Source organism: Pristis pectinata, chromosome 7 (genome assembly GCF_009764475.1).
Source record: "Pristis pectinata isolate sPriPec2 chromosome 7, sPriPec2.1.pri, whole genome shotgun sequence".
Lineage (NCBI taxonomy): Eukaryota > Metazoa > Chordata > Chondrichthyes > Rhinopristiformes > Pristidae > Pristis > Pristis pectinata.
The window spans coordinates 11,785,156-11,805,274 of NC_067411.1; positions in this window are offsets into that span (position 1 = coordinate 11,785,156).

Genomic DNA, 20,119 nt, shown 5'->3' on the forward strand with positions numbered 1-20,119 from the left:
TCAGTTTAACAGTTCATGAGAAAAACAGTTCCTTTGACAGATCTCCCTCAGCAATGCATTGATATGCCAGCCTTGATCTTGTGCTCAAGTCTCAGGGTGGAAATGTAAACCAAAGCCTTCTATGCATACACCTTCCACTGATACACATTCTGACCGTATCTCCCACAATAACTTTTGGGATTAGGATTGCACATTCTTCTCATCTCTCACTTTGTAGATCGGAGATCTTTTCCTCTCCCCAACATTCTCATTGCTCCCAGAATTTATGGAGACACAATTCATGCCAAGTCATGGTCGGGAAACATTAAATAGATCTCAGTAATGACATTTCTAAACTGCGGAAAAATAAACTGTAACTAAAAGAAAGAATTTGCATGTTTCTGGGACCGTTGACAACATCCTCTATAGCCACAAACAATCTGCTGCAAGAACTCAACGGGAACTTCATCAGATTGTTAGCTGCTCCAGATTCCAGCATCAGCAGTCTCTTTTGTCTCCATCCTCCACAGCCAGTGAAGTATTTTCAAAGAATAGTTATCATTTCATTGCACACAGCAAGATCCTGCAAACACAATAGTGACCAGGTGATCTGATCTAGTGATATTGGTTGAAGAATAGACATTTGCTATGACACCAGAGACAACTTGGGAGAATTAAGGACAACAAAAAGAGACTGCAGATGTTGGAATATGGAAGAACTCTGCAGGTCAGGCAGCATCTGTGGAGGGAAATGGACAGTGGATGTTTCAGGTCGAGACCCTTCATCTGGACAGTCCATAAGTCAATCTTGTCCCTGTGGGAAAATACACAAAAATCACTCCCTACAGTAACCATATCTCCACAGTATTGTAATGAATTGCATCAAAAACACATAAGGCTCATCAGAAAGAACAATGACCGAAAGTGGAGAGAGGAAACTAGTTCTGCTGCTTGTAGGAATGGACACATGTACATATGTTGGACTTCTCAATTTATTAATATTATGGGAACTCACTCGTATGTAGGGGATGTCCTTAAGTCAGGTGTTCTCAACCCGCAGACTACCTGCAGTTCTTTCGAAAAAGATTCCCATTCACCTGTCCACCTTGGTCATCTGTTTCCTGACAAGCATCAGCTCCCAATCTAGGCAACTCTTCAATAGAACTCTTAAGCTTTTTATAATCCTTCAATGGCCCCACTTCTCACTATTACCAGCCAAAGAGTCTTCTATGGTCCCAATTTTCCTCTAATCCTGTCACCTTGCACACCATTGGTGGCCTTGCTTTTCCTCTAAACTGCAGTGTTCACTCCTTGTATCTCTCCACTGGCCCTACCTTTCTCTGCTCCTTCAAGATGCCTGTTCAGCCTGCTCTCCTGAAGCATAATACTTGGAGTTATTTGTTTTTTTGAATTATTTGTTTATGGGATCTGCGTATCTCTGGCTGTGTTGACATTTACCTCAAGTACCAAGCACAGTGATGGTGGTGAATCTATTTCCACATTTCCATTTTGTGTTTCAGCAAAGAAGAAGGCCGTTTGGCCCGAAGAGTCCATGCTGGCTCACTGAACAAATCCGTCCCCCCACTATTTTCGCCCATGACCTATTTCTCCCACATTCCCATCAACTCCCACTGGATTCTACCAATTACCTAAACAAGGGGCAGTGTAGAGTGGCTAATTAACCTATCAACCTGGAGTCACATTTACAGTCAGCTCAGTCAAGACAGCAGATTTCCTCCCACAATGAACAATACTGAACATCATGAGCTTTTACAATAATCTGGCAGCTTCCTGGTCATCATTACTTATTCACATTCCAGTTTTATTTAAGAACTAGAATTTGAATTCCCCAGCTACAAATGGCAGGATTGGAATTCTTCAACCTGAGTGTCTTCAGGCAAGATTTACAACAGGTTGGTGTGTAGGTACAGCAAATAAGTATGACCACTAGCAAAAAGATGTTGTTTATGGATTGGGGAATTGAAGACAAAATAGAGAGGTCTTAGGTGAGACCATATTTGGAATACTGTACATGGTATTATTTAAAGAAGGGTGTAAATGTATTGGAAGCAGTTCAGAGAAGGTTTATTAGACTAATACCTAGAATGGGTGGATTGTCTTATGAGGAAAGATTGGACAAGCAAAGCTTGTATCCATTGGACTTTAGAAGAACAAGAGGGGCCTTGATTAAAACATGTAAGTTTCTGGGGGCTCTTGACAGGGTGAGTGCAGGGAGGACAATTCGACCTGGGATAATCTGGAACTAAGTATCACTATTTAAAAATAAGGGATTGATAATTTAAGAGAGAGATGAGATTATGTTATTTTTCTCTCAGAGGGTCATAAGTCTTTGGAGATCTTCTTCATAGGGCAGTGAATGCAGAGTCTGAATAAAGCAGATGTAGATGGAACATCAAACAATCTGCTAGAGGAATTCAGCACGTCGAACAACTTCGGCGGTGGGAGAGGAATTGTCGACGTTTCGGGTCGACACCCCTGCATGAGGTCTAAGGGCGAAGAGGGAAGAGAGCTAGTATAAAGAGTAGAGGGGGAGGGGTGAGACAGAGGCCAGTGGGTGATTGGTGGACCGAGGAGGGCTGAAGGATTATAGGCAGATGTCGGTGTAGATGGAAATTTGCTAAGCAAGGGGTGAAATGTTACAGGGAGCTATACTTGAAGTTACAATCAGATAAGCCTGATCCAATTAAATGTGGGAGAAGGCTGAAGGGATCCTGTGGCCCAGTCACGTTTCTAACTCATGTGTTCATACCTGCACTTCTGTGTATGTGTAGATTCATAGAGAGTTGTAGAGTTACACAGCATGGAAACAGGCCCTTCAGTCCAACTCGTCCATGCCAATCGAAGTACCTTTCTAAGGTAATCCCATTTGTCTGTGCTTGGCCCATGTCCCTCTAAACATTTTTGGAGAAGTGTAGGCTTATTAGGGACAGTCAGCATGGCTTTGTGAGGGGCAGGTCATGCCTCACAAACCTGATTGAATTCTTTGAGGATGTGACAAAGCACATCGATGAAGGTAGAGCAGTGGATGTGGTGTATATGGATTTTAGTAAGGTGTTTGATAAGGTTCCTCATGGAAGGCTCATTCAGAAATTTAGGAGGCATGGGATCCATGGAAACTTGGCAGCGTGGATTCAGAATTGGCTCGCCCATAGAAGGCAGAGGGTGATGGTAGGTGGACTGTATTCTGCCTGGATTTTGGTGACCAGTGGTGTTCCACAAGGATCTGTTCTGGAACCCCTGCTCTTTGTGATTTTTATAAATGACTTGCATGAGGATGTGGAAGGGTGAGTTAGTAAGTTTGCTGATGATACAAAGGTTGGTGGTGTTGTGGATAGTGTAGAAGGTTGTTGTAGATTACAACAGGATATTGACAGAATGTAGACCTGGGCTGAGAAGTGGTAGATGGAGTTCAAGCCGGAAAAGTGTGAAGTGATGCACTTCGGGAGATTGAATTTGAAGGCAGAATACAAGGTTAATGGCAGGATTCATAGCAGTGTGGAGGAACACCTGTACTACATCAATGCACTCTGTACTAACCCAATGTAACTACACTGTGTAATGAATTGACCTGTACGATCGGTATGCAAGACAAGTTTTTCACTGTACCTCGGTACAAGTGACAGTAATAATCCAATAACAATACCAATACCAAAAGATCCCTCAAGGTTTCCGCACAGGTCAATAGGGTTGTTAAGAAGGCGTATGGTGTTGGCCTTCATTGGTCGGGGTATTGAGTTCAAGAGCCACGAGGTGATGTTGCAGCTCTATAGAACTCTGGTTAGACCACACTTGGAGTATTGTGTTCAGTTCTGGTCGCCTCATTATAGGAAGGATGTGGAAGCTTTAGAGAGAGTGCAGAAGAGATTTACCAGGATGTTGCCTGGATGGGAGAGCATGTCTTATGAGGATAGGTTGAGTGAGCTAGGGCTTTTCTCTTTGGAGAGAAGGAGGATCAGAGGTGACTTGATAGAGGTGTACAAGATGATAAGGGGCATAGATCGAGTGGACAGAGATTTTTTCCCAGGGTGAAAATGGCTAACATGAGGGGGCCTAATTTTAAGGTGATTGGAGGAAGATATAAGGTGATATAAGGGGGATGTCGGAGGTGAGTTTTTTTACACAGAGAGTGGTGGGTGTGCGGAACGCACTGCTGGCAGAGGTTGTGGGGGCAGATACATTAGGGACATTTAAGGGACTCTTAGATAGCCACATGAATGATAGAAAAATGGACGGCTATGTGGGAGGGAAGGGTTAGATAGATCCTAGAGCAGGATAAAATGTCAGCACAACATTGTGGGCCAAAGGACCTGTACTGTGCTGTAATGTTCTATGTTCTTTCCTATCTGTGTATCCGTCCAAATGTCTTTTAAACGTTGTAATCGCACCTGCTTCTACCACCTCCTCTGGCAGCTCGTTCCATATTACCATCACCCTCTGTGTGAAAAACTTGCCGCATAGATCCCCTTTGAATCTTTCCCCTCTCACCTTAAACCAGTGGCCTCTAGTTCTAGACTCCCCTAGGGAAAAAGACTGACTATCTACCCCATCTATGCTCCTCATCATTTTATAAGTCTCCATAAGTTCACCCCTCAGCCTTCTTTGCTCCAGGGGAAAATAATCCCAGCCTATCCAATCTCTCCTTAAAACTCAATCCCTCCAGACCAGGCAACATTCCTGTGAATTTTTTCCACACCCTCTCTAGCTTAATCACATTCTGCCTATAGCATGGTGATCAGAACGTCCCAACTCCCATTTTCAGTGCCACAGTCGATGACGGTATGCATACCAAAGACATTTTTGACCACTCTGTTTACCTATGTTGCCACCTCCAAGGGACTAAGCTTTAGTACCCCAAGGTCTCTCTGTTCTACACACTCCCCAGGGCTCTGCCATTCACTGTGTATTTCCTGGCCTGGTTTAACTTCCCAAGATGCATCAATACACTTGGCTGTTAAATTCCATCAGCCATTCCCAGTTGATCTAGATCCTGCTGTAACCCTTCTTCACCTACAGTTAGAATCACATTCATTCAATACTGCTATCACACTGTTTCAGTACCACAAAGAGAGTATAAAACACAGAGCAGTACAGCACAGGAGTAGGCCCGGTAGTGTAGTGGTTAGCGTAACGCTATTACAGCGCCAGTGACCCGGGTTCAATTCCAGCCGCTGTCTGTAAGGAGTTTGTACGTTCTCCCCGTATCTGTGTGGGTTTCCTCTGGGTGCTCCGGTTTCTTCCACGTTCCAAAAGATGTACAGGTTAGGAGCTGTGGGCATGCTATGTTGGCGATGGAAGTGTGGCAACACTTGCGGGCTGCCCCAGCACATTCTCAGTAACGCAAAAAGATGCACTTCACTGTGTGTTTTGATGCACATGTGACTAATAAATAAATATCTATAAAATATCTATATCTATAAATATAAGAAGGAACATCGGCGCGTCTACTTCCTCAGGAGGCAAAAGAAATTTGGCATGACCCCTTTGACCCTCACTAGTTTTTATAGATGCACCATAGAAAGCATCCTGCCTGAATGCATCATGGCTTGGTATGGCAACTGCTCTGCCCGAGACCACAAGAAACCACAGAGTTGTGGACACGGCTCAGCACATCACGGAAACCAGCTTCCCGTTCACGGACTCTTGTCTACACTCCTCGCTGCCTCGGTAAAGCAGCCAGCAAATTCAAAGACCCCACCCACACCAGACATTCTCTCTTCTCATCTCTCCCATCAGGCAGAAGATACGAAAGCCTGAAAGCACGTACCACCAGGCTCAAGGACAGCTTCTATCCCGCTGTTATAAGACTATTAAAGGGTTCCCTAGTATGATAAGATGGACTCTTGACCTCACAATCTACCTCGTCATCACATTGCACCTTATTGTCTGCCTGCACTGCACTTTCTCTGTAACTGCAACACTTTATTCTGCATTCTGTTATTGCTTTTCCCTTGTACTACCTCAATGCACTGATGTCATGAAATGATCTGTATGGATGGCATGCAAAACAAAGTTTTTCATTGTACCTCCGTATATGTGACAATAAGAAACCAATTTACCAATTTAGCCCATAATGCGATGCCAAACTAATTAATCAAATGACACTTAATTAAACTAATCCCTTCTGTCTGCACATGATCCATATCCCTCCATTCTCTGCATTTTCATATGCCCATCGAAGACCTTCTTAAACACTGTACCACAGAGAGAACATAGAACATTGAACATTACAGTACAGTACAGGCCCTTCAGCCCACAATGTTGTGCTGACACTTTTATCCTGCACTAATATCTATCTAACCCTTCCCTCCCACATAGCTGTACATTTCTCTATCATTCATGTGTCTATCTAAGAGTCTCTTAAAAGTCCCTGATGTATCTGCCCCCACCACCTCTGTTGGCAGTGCGTTCCACACACCCTCTGCTCTCTGTGTAAAAAAAATTACCCCCAACATCCCCCTTATATCTTCCTCCAACCACCTTAAAGTTATGCCCCCTCAGGTTAGCCATTTTCACCCTGGGAAAAAGTCTCTGACTGTCCACTCGATCTATGCCTCTTATCATCTTGTGCACCTCTATCAAGTCACCTCTCATCCTCCTTCTCTCCAAAGAGAAAAGCCCCAGCTCGCTCAACCTATCCTCATAAGAAGCATGTTCATATGACATTTGAGTGCAAATCAGTGTCCAGGTGGGCAAGGGAGATCAAGACAGGAAGCAGCGAAGAAAAAGTTGGGCAGTAAATGTTGCCATGCTAAAATAAAGGAAATAAGAAAATGGCCGAGAATTCTACGACTCTTGAGCCTCTACCTTTCTCAAAGGATATCAAACATATGTACACCAGATGTAGCGAGGCAGAGCTCGATGCAAAGACTTTCAATAACCTTGACAATAGTGGGAGGACAGTAGGTGTGAACTTGAGCTGGACCAGCACCTCATCAACCCACACAGCTAATTGATTTCCAAATTAGGTCTTCCCCCTGTCCCCTGCAACACCCCCTCCCCGCCCCAGCTAGTCTTAAAAGGCAGCAATAAAGCACCGCAGAGTTCACTGAGCTTTCAACAGAGTTGCTCATTACCAGTGGATGGCATACCTGAGCACAGGCCTGGCTGAACAGATGCAGGGGAAAAAATGCCTCTTAAATGGAAACCATACCTGATACTTAAAAGCTTTGTCATGAAGGGTAGGGCTGAACTTTGCTTCAGAGAAGGTAACAAGATATATCCAAATTGGTGCGTTTGAACCATTAGTCATTCATTCATTTCCAGCTTGTAATGCTGACATCTGTGATTTACTCCACAAAAATATGTTCCCCATCATTCAGTAATGGTTCCGGAGTTCTCAGGGCTTTCAGTGCAAGTACAAAATGGTGCTCCCCTCCACCTCTCACTCTTTCTTCATTCTGATAATTTTACACTTCAGAACAGTTAGTGCCAACATTATTTAATGCCTCTTTGTTAATTGACCCCTCCTCACACCCCAACCAACTCCAGGCCTGACAATACAGTCCCAGACAACCTCCCTCAATCCGATGAAGAGTGCTTAACCTGAAACATTACTTCTGTTTCTCTTGCCGCAGATGCTTCCTGACCTGTTGACTGTTTCCTGCACTTGTAGCTTTTACCACATCCTACCCTCCGTAAACCCCAGGTCCTTCAAGATATCCTTTCCTGTGCCCTTCTCCACTCCTGTTAACATACTTGAGGTTGCTGAGTTACATTGGCTCCCAATTAAGGACACCTTGATTTAAAAGTATTTATTTGGTATTGGTATTGGTTTATTATTGTCACTTGTACCGAGGTACAGTGAAAAACTTGTATACCGTTTGTATAGACCAATTCATTACACAGTGCAGATACACTGAGGTAGTACAGAGTGCATTGATGTAGTACAGGTAGAAAACAATAACAGAGTACAGAGTAAAGTGTACAGCTACAGGGAAGTGCAGTGCAGGTAGACAATAAAGTGCAAGGTCACAACAAGGGAGATTGTGAGGTCAAGAGTCCACGTCATTGTATAAGGGAACAGTTCAATAGTCTTATCACTGTGGGATAGAAGCTGTCCTTGAGCCTGGTGGTACGTGCCCTCAGGGTCCTGTATCTTCTGCCTGATGGGAGAGGAGAGAAGAGAGAATGGCTCAGGTGGGTGGGAATATACGTTAATACTTAATACGGCACATCAATTAGAACCATTGCCTCATAGCACCAGAGACCTTGATTCAACCATGACCTCGGGTGCTGGCTGTGTGGAGTTTGCACATCCTCCTTGTGACTGTGTGAGTTTCTTCCAGGTGATCCCATTTCCTCCCTCATCGTAAAGACGTGTGGGTTAATTGGGCAGTGTAAATTACCCCTAGTGTATACACAAAAATAGGTCTCGACCCGAAATGTTGACTATCCATTTCCCTCTGCAGATGCTGCCTGACCCAGCTCCGAATTCCAACATCTGCAATCCCTTGTGTCTGGAAGAAAATAGGCACAGGAGTTGGTCTTGAGGCTTTTCAATCCTGCCCCACCATTTATGGCTGATCTATGCTGGCCTCAACTCCTCTTCTGTACGTGAGTGGAAGAATCTCGGGGGAGTTGATAAGAATGTGGGAAAAATAAAAAATGGAATTGCTGTTAATGGGTGGTTGATGGTCAGTATGGACTGGGTGGGCGGAATGGCCTGTTTCCATGCAGAATGATTATGATTCTCTGACTCTAACAAATAAAATAGAAGAAGGAGTTGGCCACTCAACCCCTCAAGCCTGCAATCTAACCATCGCTGATCTGTCCTGGGCCTCTTCTCTGCCTGTTCCACATAGTCATCAGTTCCCTGATCTTTCAAAAATGTATCTACCTCCTCCTTGAATATGATTGAGTCTCGACAGCTTCCGGCAGAATTAATGTATCAGGTCAATGACATTTCTTTGAACAGTTCCAGCCTTTTCTGTTTTTATTTCAAGATTTCAGCATCTGTGGTATCTTCTTCTTGTGGTCTCGCACCCTCCATCTTTTCACCCCATCAACAATAACCTTCAATTATACAGCACCTTTAGTTCAGCACCGGCATCGTTCACAGGAGCGTTGTCAAAGAAAATTTGACTCCTAGCCAGGCGATATCGGGGTAGATGACCAAATGGTTGGTCAAGGAGATAGGCTTTAAGATAGATCGTAGAATCATTTCAGTACAGAAAGAGATCATTAGCTTATCAAATCAATGCCAGTTGATAGTCAAAAATATATTCAGTCCAACCGGGAAAGAGAGAAAACAAGATAGTTTTCAATGCCAGAGAAAGTGGGGAAGAGGTGGGTAGAACAAAGGGAATATCTCTGACGAGGTGAGACCACACTTGAAGTATTGTGTGCAGTTCCGGTGACCCAGCTAAAGGAAGGATGTCATTAAGTTGGAAAGGGTGCAGAAAAGATTCACGAGGATGTCACTGGGACTTGAGGGCTTGAGTTATAAGAAGACTCTGGAAAGGTTGGGTCATTTTATCCCTGGTGCGTAGGAGGCTGAGGGGTGACCTTACAGAGGTATATAAAATCACGTGGGGAATAGACAAGGTGGATGGTCACAATCTTTTTCCCAGAGTAGGAAAGTCTAAAACTAGAGGACATAAGTTAAGGTGAGAGGGGAAAGGTTTAAAAGGAACCTGAGGGTCAACCTTTTCACACAGAGAGTGGTGTGGGTATATGGAACAAGCTGCCAGAGGAAGATGCAGAGGCAGGTACAATTACAACATTTAAAAGACATTTAGACAGGTAAATGGACAGGAAAGGTTTAGATGGATATGGGCCAACTGCAGGCAAATGGGACTAGCTCAAGTAGTCACCTTGTTCGGCATGGATGAGTTGGGCCGAAGGGCCTGTTTCCATGCTGTATAACTCTTATGACTCTGTGACTCTATGTGTCCAGATCAAAGCTGCATCAAAAGTTTCTGGATCAACTGGCACGAGCCCAGGTTACGCCTGGCCTTTTGTGGGATAATGAAACAGTCTTAATTTCAGTTCTCTGGCAGCATCTTTAGACCCGAAATGTCGACTGTCCATTTCCCTCCATGGATGCTGCCTGACCCATTGAGTTCCTCCAGTTTTGTGTGTTGCTCCTAATTCTAGCATCTGCAGTCGACCTTACTGTTGTCAATCATCTTTGTCAATTCTGCAAAAGCTCAGTCAATTTTGTGAGACAGGACCTCCCCCACACAAAGCCATACTGACTTTCCCCGATAAGTCCATGCTTTTACAAATGCAAATAAATCCTGTCCTTACTAATCTTCTCAAATAATTTTCCTGCCGCTGATGTAAGGCTCACAGGCCTATAATTTCCTGGTTTGTCCCTGTTGCCTTTCTTAACCAAAGGAACAACAATGACTATTCCCCAGACTTCTAAGACCTCGCCTGTGGCTAAAGAGGATACAAAAACATCGGTCAAGGCCCCAGCAACCTACTCCCTTGCCTCCATCGGTATGCCTCAGTGCATTACGGTCTTCTGGATTCAATATCAGCAGGCACAGTAGTGTGGGGGCAGGTACGGTAGTGAGTGGGTAGGCACGGTAGTGCAGCAGTTAGCGTAACGCTATTACAGCGCCAGTGACCCAGGTTCAATTCCAGCTACTGTCTGTAAGGAGTTTGTACCTTCTCCCCATGTCTGCGTGGGTTTCCTCCAGGTGCTCAGGTTTCCTCCCACATTCCAAAGACATTCGGGTTAGGAAGTTGTGGGCATGCTATGTTGGTGCCAGAAGTGTGGCGACACTTGCGGGCTGCTCCCAGAACATTCTACGCAAAGATGCATTTCACTGTGTGTTTCAATATACATGTGACTAATAAAGAAATCTTATCTTAATATCGCATTCTCCAGTTTTAGGTAACTTACTCTTTGTCTGTCATTGCTTTGGCTCAGTACTTTTTCTACCAGTATGGTTTGGCCTGCTCCCTATTAACAGCACATGACACAGACAAGGGAGATATTCACTTGGCTCTACCCACCCCTCCCCCACCTTCTCTGTTACTGAAAACTAACTTGTTTTCTCTCTTTCCCAGTTCTGATGAAGTGCCTGCACCTCGAACTACAACTATTTCTCTTTCCACAGATGCTGCCTGACCAACTGAGTGTTTTCAACATTTTTTATTTCAGGTTTCCACGTCTGTATTTTTTTTCTATTTTCAACATTTTCAATTTTTCTATTTCCTGCTCTCTCCCCATGGCACAGTACATTATTTTCTATCAAATGCCCGTCGAATTTATAAGATCATGTGACTGTAAGAAATAGAAGCAGGAGTTGGCCATTCAGTCTCTTGTGCCCATTCCTCCATTCGATAAATCATGGCTTCTCCTTTTCCTGTGCTAACCTCTTGATTCTCTTAATACTTACAATCCACCAATCTCTGTCAACTCAATGATTAAGCCTCCACAGACCTCTTTGGCAGAGAATTCCAAGGATTCACTGTCCTCTGGGAGAAGACATTTCTTCTCATGTCTGCCTGAATGGTCAATCCCTTATTTTGAGACTGTGACCTCTGTTTCTAGACATGTTAGACATGGTAACAATCATCCCTGCATCTACCCAGTCAAGCCTCATTAAATATTTCCATGCTGATATGAATGGCTCTGTTCTTTAACGGGGAATAGGTTCCATTAGATAACCACTTGCTATGTAAAAAAATGATTTTCCTCACATCCCCCAGTATATTCTGCCTATCTTTTTAAATCTGTGTCTCCTGGTCAGCTAACTGGAACAGCTTTTCTTAAAGGAATTTTGGAGGAACAGAGAGATATAGGGAGGAAATTCCGGGCAATGTTGGTGCAATTTAATTTGGGGATAAGCAAGAGGCAGAATTACCACAGTCATGCTATCTCAGGGGAGGAGATTCAAAATGGGGGGAAGACCAGAGGAGGCTGTGAAGGCAAGGGTGGGAACATTAAAATTGAGGCATTAGCCTGCAAACACAGGAGTGATGGGTTAGAACACGGGCAGGAGAGCTCTGAATGGCTTCAGCAGGATGAACAGTAGATCTTGGTCAGCCAGGAATACCAGTTGTAATAATCAAATCTAGATGAAATAAGGGTATGAGTCAGTGTTTCATCAACAGATGGGATAGAGTCAAGCAGAGCTGCAGAAGTGAATGAAGGCTGCCTTCATGATGATGTGATGTGAAGCCCTGCTTGATTATAAATATGACATCAGATAAGGAATAGAAGCAGGAGGAGACCATTCAGCTCAGCCCACCATCGAAGACATCTTCAAGAGGCGGTGCCTCAGGAAGGCAGCATCCACCACTAAGGGCACTCACCATCCGGGACATGCCCTCTTCTCATTACTACCATCAGGGAGGAGGTGCAAGAGTCTGAAGACCCACACTCAATGATTTAGGAACAGCTTCTTCCCCTCCGCCATCAGATTTCTGAACGGCCCATGAACACTACTTGTTATTCCTTTTTTTTTGCACTATTTATTTATTTTGTAATTTAAAGTATTTGTATGTCTTTGCATTGTACTGCTGCTGCAAAACAACAAATTTCACGACATAGAAGTCAGTGATAATAAACCTGATTCTGATTCTGATTCTGACTGCTCCACAGTTCGATAGGATCAAGGCTGATCTTTTACCTCAGCAGCTCTTTCCTGTACTAATCCCACATCCCTTGATTCCCTTAATATCCAAAAAGTTATTGTTCTCTGAATTGATGACTAAGGCTCCACAATTCCCTGAGTAGAGAATTCCAAAGCTCCCCTTACCCTCTGGATGAAGAATGTCCTTCTCAGCCCTGAATGGCTGACCCCTTTATGTTGAGACTCTGAATCCAAGTTCTAGTCATCTCAGTCAGGGGAAATAACAAGAAAAACGTTTAGATTCCAGCACCTGCAGTCCTTTGTTTCTCTAGGGGAAATAACATCACTGAAACTATCCTGTCAAACTCTATCAGAAGTTTATATGTTTCAGTAAGATTATCACTCATTCTTCTAAGGAGAACATAGGCCCAATCTCTCATAGGACGTGTCCCCAACCCTCCATCCCAGGAGTCAATTGAATGAACCTCCATTGTACTCCCTCAATTGCAAGTGTATGTTTCCTTTGATAGGGAGACCAGATCTGAACACAATATTCCACATGTGACCTCACCAGGACCCTACGTAATTGAAATAAGGCATTATGTTCCTATACTCAAATCTTCTTGTAATTGGATTTATAGACCACAAGTGAGTTGTGGGTTACAGCAGCAAATCAATGAAAACAGGGAATGGCAGGACACTTAGAAACATTGATGTACAGAGGGATCTTGGGGTGCAAGTCCATTGCTCCCTGAAAGTGGCAACGCAAGTAGACAGGGTGGTAAAGAAGACATATGGCACGCTTGCCTTCATCTGTTGGGGCACTGAGTATAAGAATCAGAAAGTCATGTTGCAGCTGTATAAAACTTTGGTTAGGCCATATTTGGAGTATTGTGTGCAGTGCTGGTCACTGCATTACAGGAAGGATGTGGAGGCTTTGGAAAGGTTCACCAGGATGTTGCCTGGATTAGAAAGTATTAGCTACCAGGAGAGGTTGGTCCAACTTGGATTGTTTTCTCTGGAGTGTCAGAGACTGAGGGGAGACCTGGAAGAAGTATATAAAATTATGAGAGGCATAGATAGTCAGTCTTTTTCCCCCAGGGTCGAAAGTCAAACACTAAAGGGCATAGGTTTAAGGTGAGGGGGGAACGTTTAAAGGAGATGTATAGGGAAAGCTTTTACACAGAGAGTGATAAGTGTTGGGGGAGGAGGGTGGTGGAAGTAGACACAATAGTGATGTTTAAGAGGGATTTAGATAGGCATATGAACAGGCAGGTACTGGAGGGATACAGCCTATGTGCAAGAAGGTGGAATTAGTTTATTTGGCATCATGGTCAGCACAGATATTATAAGCCATGGGCCTGTTCCTGTTCTGTACTGTACTATGTTCTATGTTCTCACAGAGGACGAAGGGGATGTAGGATTGGAGAGGGGTGTGTCAATGGCTAAGACACCACAATTGATGGCAATGGCCTCAGTGTTTGTAATATTTGGAAAAAAGTCAAGATCTACCCCAGTGAATTGGATAATCGCTGCACTGGAACATTCGTTAAAGTGTTGGGTTATCATTGGTATTTTTATCGGTCATGAAAATCTCATTTTATTTTAATGCTCTGTTTATACAACATATATAACTACAAAGGACAAACAATACAAATCTTAATGAGCTTCAAAGATGAAATCCCAGCAAAGCCAAGAGCTTATTTACAATAGGCCACTGGAGAGACTCATTTTCTTTTTCAGTGATCTCAATATTTATACAATAAATGGGCAGATGTTTCCATTTTTTTTCCTATCTCTTTCTTGTTGTTAATGTCCAGCAAAAAAAACAGACAGCTCACAGATCTAATTGTTGAGGCCATAATCCTCAACCTCTTCACCCTGGACAATCTAATCTCAACGTACATCAAGGTAACTGCATTAAGGGCCACAAGCAGGTATCTGGAGTACGTCACTGTTTATCTGCAAACATGGAATAATATACTATTTCTCTTGTCCTGCTCACTTGCCAGAAGAGTTGACCAAAGATGGTGATTGGTTAGAACTACATAGTGCCAGCAATTAATGGAGGCTGGTAGCTGGTAATCGTGTTACAGGGAAAGAAGGAACAATGAAAGAGAAGCAAGATCTAATTAGTTACCACAATCAGTACTCAGCCTTGTGATTTATTGCTTCCTGTTTCGTTGCTGCTCTCTAGGCATGAGTACTATATGCACATCATTTCAAAACAAACCTCTTATCACTGGCAGTTATCAAGAGGACAGTCTAAACAATATTTATTTAAACATACTTTAATGCTTCCTTCTGCAATTAGGAAATTGCCCATAGGGAGGTGATCTGGCAATCAGACTCACATTACTCATTAACAATATTTCTTCATTTGTGATATTCACCTTGTGTCCTAGATAATTGAATGCCTGTGGAATTGAATTATTGTAACCCGGACACATATTGCCCATTCACAATGAATGTTATACTTAAATTAATTTGTAATTTTTTTAAATTTATGGACTGAAAATTATGTTCTGAACACACTAAGATCTGAACTTCTAATATATTCATTCTAAAACCTTTTCCCTGATCTTTTGGGAGATTGGTCATATACCCAGCATAAGCTTTGGAAAACTAATTCTGGAGCAGCAGAATTTCAACAACCATTGCTCAAATGCCATGTTTTCAATCTATTGGGAAATACGTTGGGAAAGGAAATTTGATGGTCCAGTCTATTTGTGACTCCAGACCAGCTGACTTTTATTTGAATGAAAGGCGTAGCAAGACATTACCTTCACCACGTGGACTGCAGAATTTTAGCAATGTGACCAACCACCATCTTCTAAAGGGCACAGGGACATAAGAAGTAGGGGTAGGAGTGGGCTATTTGCCCTCTCGATTCTTTTCCATCATTTAATAAGAACATGACTGACCTATTAGCTCAAGCACCATTTTCCTGCCATATCCCCATATCCTTTGATTCTTTTAACATCCTGAAATCTATCCATCCCTGTGATGAATGAAGTCAATGACTGAGCCTCCACAGCCATCGAAAGGTAAAAAAACCCAAAGGTTCACCACTTACTGAGTCAAGCCATTTCTCCTCACATTGGTCGTAAATGGTCAAGGCCTTATTTTAATACTGGGACTCCTAGTTCCCCTCCCTCAGGGCAAACATCCTGCCTGTATCCACCTTATTGAACCCCCAAAGTATTTTGTATGTTTACTTAAATGCAAGAAGTGTCAGGAATAGGGGGGATGAACTGAGGGCTTGGATAAGTATGGGGGACTATGATATCGTGGCTATTACTGAGACGTGGCTGACGTCAGGAGAGGAGTGGATATTGAATATTCCTGGTTTTCGGTGTTTTAAGAGGGATAGGGAAGGGGGGAGAAGAGGTGGAGGGCTGGCGATACTGGTCAGGGACACTGTTACGGCTGTGGAAAAGATGGATGTTGTAGAAGGATCATCTCTAGAGTCCGTATGGGTGGAGTTAAGGAATAAGAAAGGAGCAGTTACTCTACTAGGAGTATGCTATAGGCCCCCCGGTAGCAGTAGAGATATAGAGGAGCAGATTGGCAGGCAGTGTTTGGAGAGAAGCAGAAATAACAGGGTTGTTATAATGGGAGACTTCAACTTCCCAAATATAGACTGGAACCTGCTTAGTGCCAAAGGTTTAGATGGGACGGAATTTGTTAAGTTTATCCAGGAGGGACTCCTGACGCAGTATGTTGACAGGCCGACTAGAGGGAATGCCATGTTAGATCTAGTTTTAGGAAATGAACCAGGACAGGTGAAGGATCTATTGGTGGGTGAGCATTTGGGGGACAGTGACCATTGCTCCATAACCTTTAAAATTGTCATGGACAGGGACAGGTGCAGAGAGGACAAGAGGTATTTCAATTGGGGAAGGGCTAACTACGAGGCTATAAGGAGAGAACTTGGGAGTGTAAATTGGGATGTCCTTTTTGAAGGAAAATGTACCATGGGGATGTGGTCGATGTTCAGGGATCTTATGCAGGATGTTAGGGATAAATATGTCCCGGTGAGGCAGAGAAGGAATGGCAGGGTGAAGGAACCGTGGGTGACGAGAGAGGTGGAACGACTTGTTAGGGAAAAGAAGGTAGCATACGTGAGGTATAAGCAACAAGGTTCAGACAGGGCCCGTGAGGAATATAGAGTAGCGAGGAAGGAACTTAAGAAAGGGCTGAGGAGAGCTAGAAGGGGACATGAAAAGGCTTTGGCTAGTAGGGTTAAGGAAAATCCCAAGGCCTTTTTCAAGTATTTGAAGGGTAGGAGGATGGCTAGGGTGAAGGTAGGTCCGATTAAGGACAAAGGTGGGAGAATTTGCCTGGAGGCGGCGGAAGTGGGAGAAGTTCTGAATGAGTACTTCTCTTCGGTATTCACCAGGGAGAGGGGTCTTGATGATGCGGAAGGGAGAGCTGGTAGGGGTAATGTTCTCGAGGTTGTTGATATCAAGAGAGAGGATGTGTTGAAGTTGTTAAATAATATTAAGACAGATAAATCTCCGGGGCCTGACGGCATTTTCCCCAGGCTGCTTTGAGAGGCTAGGGAGGAGATTGCTGAACCGCTGGTAAGGATCTTTGAGTCCTCGTTGTCTGCGGGGGTCGTGCCGGAGGATTGGAGGGTTGAGAATGTGGTCCCCTTGTTCAAAAAAGGTAATAGGGATAGGCCAGGGAATTATAGACCAGTGAGTCTCACGTCTGTGGTGGGTAAGCTGTTAGAAAGGATTCTAAGGGATAGGATTTATGAACACCTTGAGAATCATGGACTGATTAGGGACAGCCAGCATGGCTTTGTGAAGGGAAGATCTTGCCTCACAAGCCTGATAGAGTTCTTTGAGGAGGTGACCAGGAAGATTGATGAGGGCAGTGTGGTGGATGTGGTTTACATGGATTTTAGTAAGGCATTTGATAAGGTTCCTCATGGTAGGCTTCTTCAGAAGGTCAGAGGCCAAGGGATCCAAGGAAGCTTGGCTGTGTGGATTAGGAATTGGCTTGCATGTAGAAAGCAGAGGGTTGTGGTGGAGGGAGTGCCCTCGGATTGGAAGGCAGTGACTAGTGGTGTCCCGCAGGGATCGGTTCTGGGACCTCTACTTTTTGTGATATTTATAGATGACTTAGATGAGGGGGTGGAGGGCTGGGTTAGTAAGTTTGCGGACGACACTAAGATAGGCGGTGCTGTGGATAGTGTGGAGGGCTGTCGGAGCTTACAGAGGGATATTGATAGGATGCAGAGCTGGGCTGACAAGTGGCAGATGGAGTTCAATCCGGAGAAGTGTGAGGTGGTACACTTTGGAAGGACAAACTCCAGGGCAGAGTACAGAGTAAATGGTAAGGTACTTGGCAGTGTGGAGGAGCAGAGGGATCTGGGGGTTCATATTCACAGTTCATTGAAAGTTGCCTCACAGGTGGAAAGAGCAGTTAAGAAGGCCAATGGGATGTTGGTTTTCATAAGTAGCGGGATTGAGTTTAAGAGCCGCGAGGTTATGATGCAGCTTTACAAAACTCTGGTTAGGCCACACTTAGAGTACTGTGTTCAGTTCTGGTCGCCTCATTATAGGAAGGATGTGGAGGCGTTGGAGAGGGTGCAGAGGAGATTTACCAGGATGCTGCCTGGATTGGAGAGTATTGAATATGAGGAGAGGCTTAAGGTGCTAGGGCTTTATTCACTGGAAAGGAGGAGGATGAGAGGAGACATGATAGAGGTATATAAAATATTGAGAGGAATAGATAGAGTAGACAGTCAGTGCCTCCTTCCCAGGGCACTAATGCTCAAGACGAGAGGTCATGGCTTTAAGGTTATGGGTGGGAGGTTCAGGGGAGATGTCAGAGGGAGGTTTTTCACCCAAAGAGTGGTTGGTGCATGGAATGCACTGCCTGGGGTGGTGGTGGAGGCAGATACATTGAACAGGTTCAAGAGCTTGTTGGATAGGCATATGGAGGAACATGAGATAGAGGGATATGCGGGAGGAAGGGGTTAGGTAGTGTGAGGGTGGTCTGATGGATGGCACGACACGATGGGCCGAAGGGCCTGTTTTGTGCTGTATGGTTCTATGGTTCTATGGTTCTATGTTTCAGTGAGGTCACCTCTCATTTCTCTTCACCCAAGAGAACAAAGGTCTGGCCTACTCAATCTCTGCTCATATCATAGAACCACCATCTTGGGAACCAGACTCGTGAATCTTTGCTGCACTCCCTTTATCACAAGTATGTCCTTCTATGGCCAAGAGACTAATTTTGGGAAATATGGCATGGATATTTAAATACCAGTCTTCCCATTGATGTGTATATCCTATAAATGAATGCAAAATAATCAAAGACACCTCCCACAGACATTCTCTCTTCTCCCATCGAGCAGAACATACAAAAGCCTGAAAGCACGTACCAGCAGGCTCAAACACAGCTTCTATCCCGCTGTTATAAGACTATTGAATGGTTCCTCAGTATGATAAAATGGACTCCTGACCTCACAATCTACCTCATTATGACCTTGTACCTTATTGTCTACCTGCACTGCACTTTCTCTGTAACTGTAACTCTATATTCCGCATTTTGTTATTGTTTTCCCTTGTACAACCTTGATGTACTGATGTAATGAAATGATCTGTATGGATGGCATGCAAAACAAAGATTTTTACTGTACCTCTGTACATGTGACAACAATAAACCAATTTACAATTTGTTTACAATATACAAAATGGGAAAAGTATTTCAATGGAAAATGCAAGAAGGGCTTGGATCATCCACTTGACAATATTTTTGTTGTTGTAGAGAACGTAGAGAAAGATAGACAAAGTCGTCCGTAATGTGTGGTGCACCACAGGGATTGCTGCTGGGGTCTCAACTTTATACAATTTATACAATTAATGTAAATGAGTTAGATGGTCACTAAATTGGCTGCTGATTTAGTAGTAGGTAGGAAAGTGAGTTGTGTAGAGGACATAAGACAACCACAAAGAGATTGTAAATAGGTTAAGGGTGTGAATGAAGAATAGAAACATTGACAAGAGGACACTAGAGCATGGGAACAGGCCCTTCGGCCCAACATGTTTGTGCCAACCATGATGCCAATCCAGCTAATCCCATCTGTCTGCACTAGGTCCACATCCCTCTACTCCCTGCCTGTACATGTGCCTGTCTAAATGCCCCTTAAACATTGCTATTGTATCCGCTTCCACCACCTCCCTTGGCACTGTGTTCCAGGCATCGACCACGCTCCATGTAAAAAAACTTGCCTCACAAATCCCCTTTAAACTTTCCCCCTCTCACCTTAAACCTAAGGTCATTAGTATTTGATGTTTCCACACTGAGAAAAAGACTCTATCTTCCCTATTTAATCCTCTCATTAATTTATAAACCCAAACAATGAAGGCAAATATGCCATTATGTCTTCTTCAACACCAGCTCTACTTGTGTTGCCACTTTCATGCAGCTACAGACTTGCATCCCCAGATCCCTCTGTACATCAATGCTCCAAAGGGCCCTGCCATTTAATGTATATTTTCCTCTTGCATTTGACCTCCCAAAATACATCACCTCACAGTTCTCTGGATTAAATTCCATCTCACATTTCT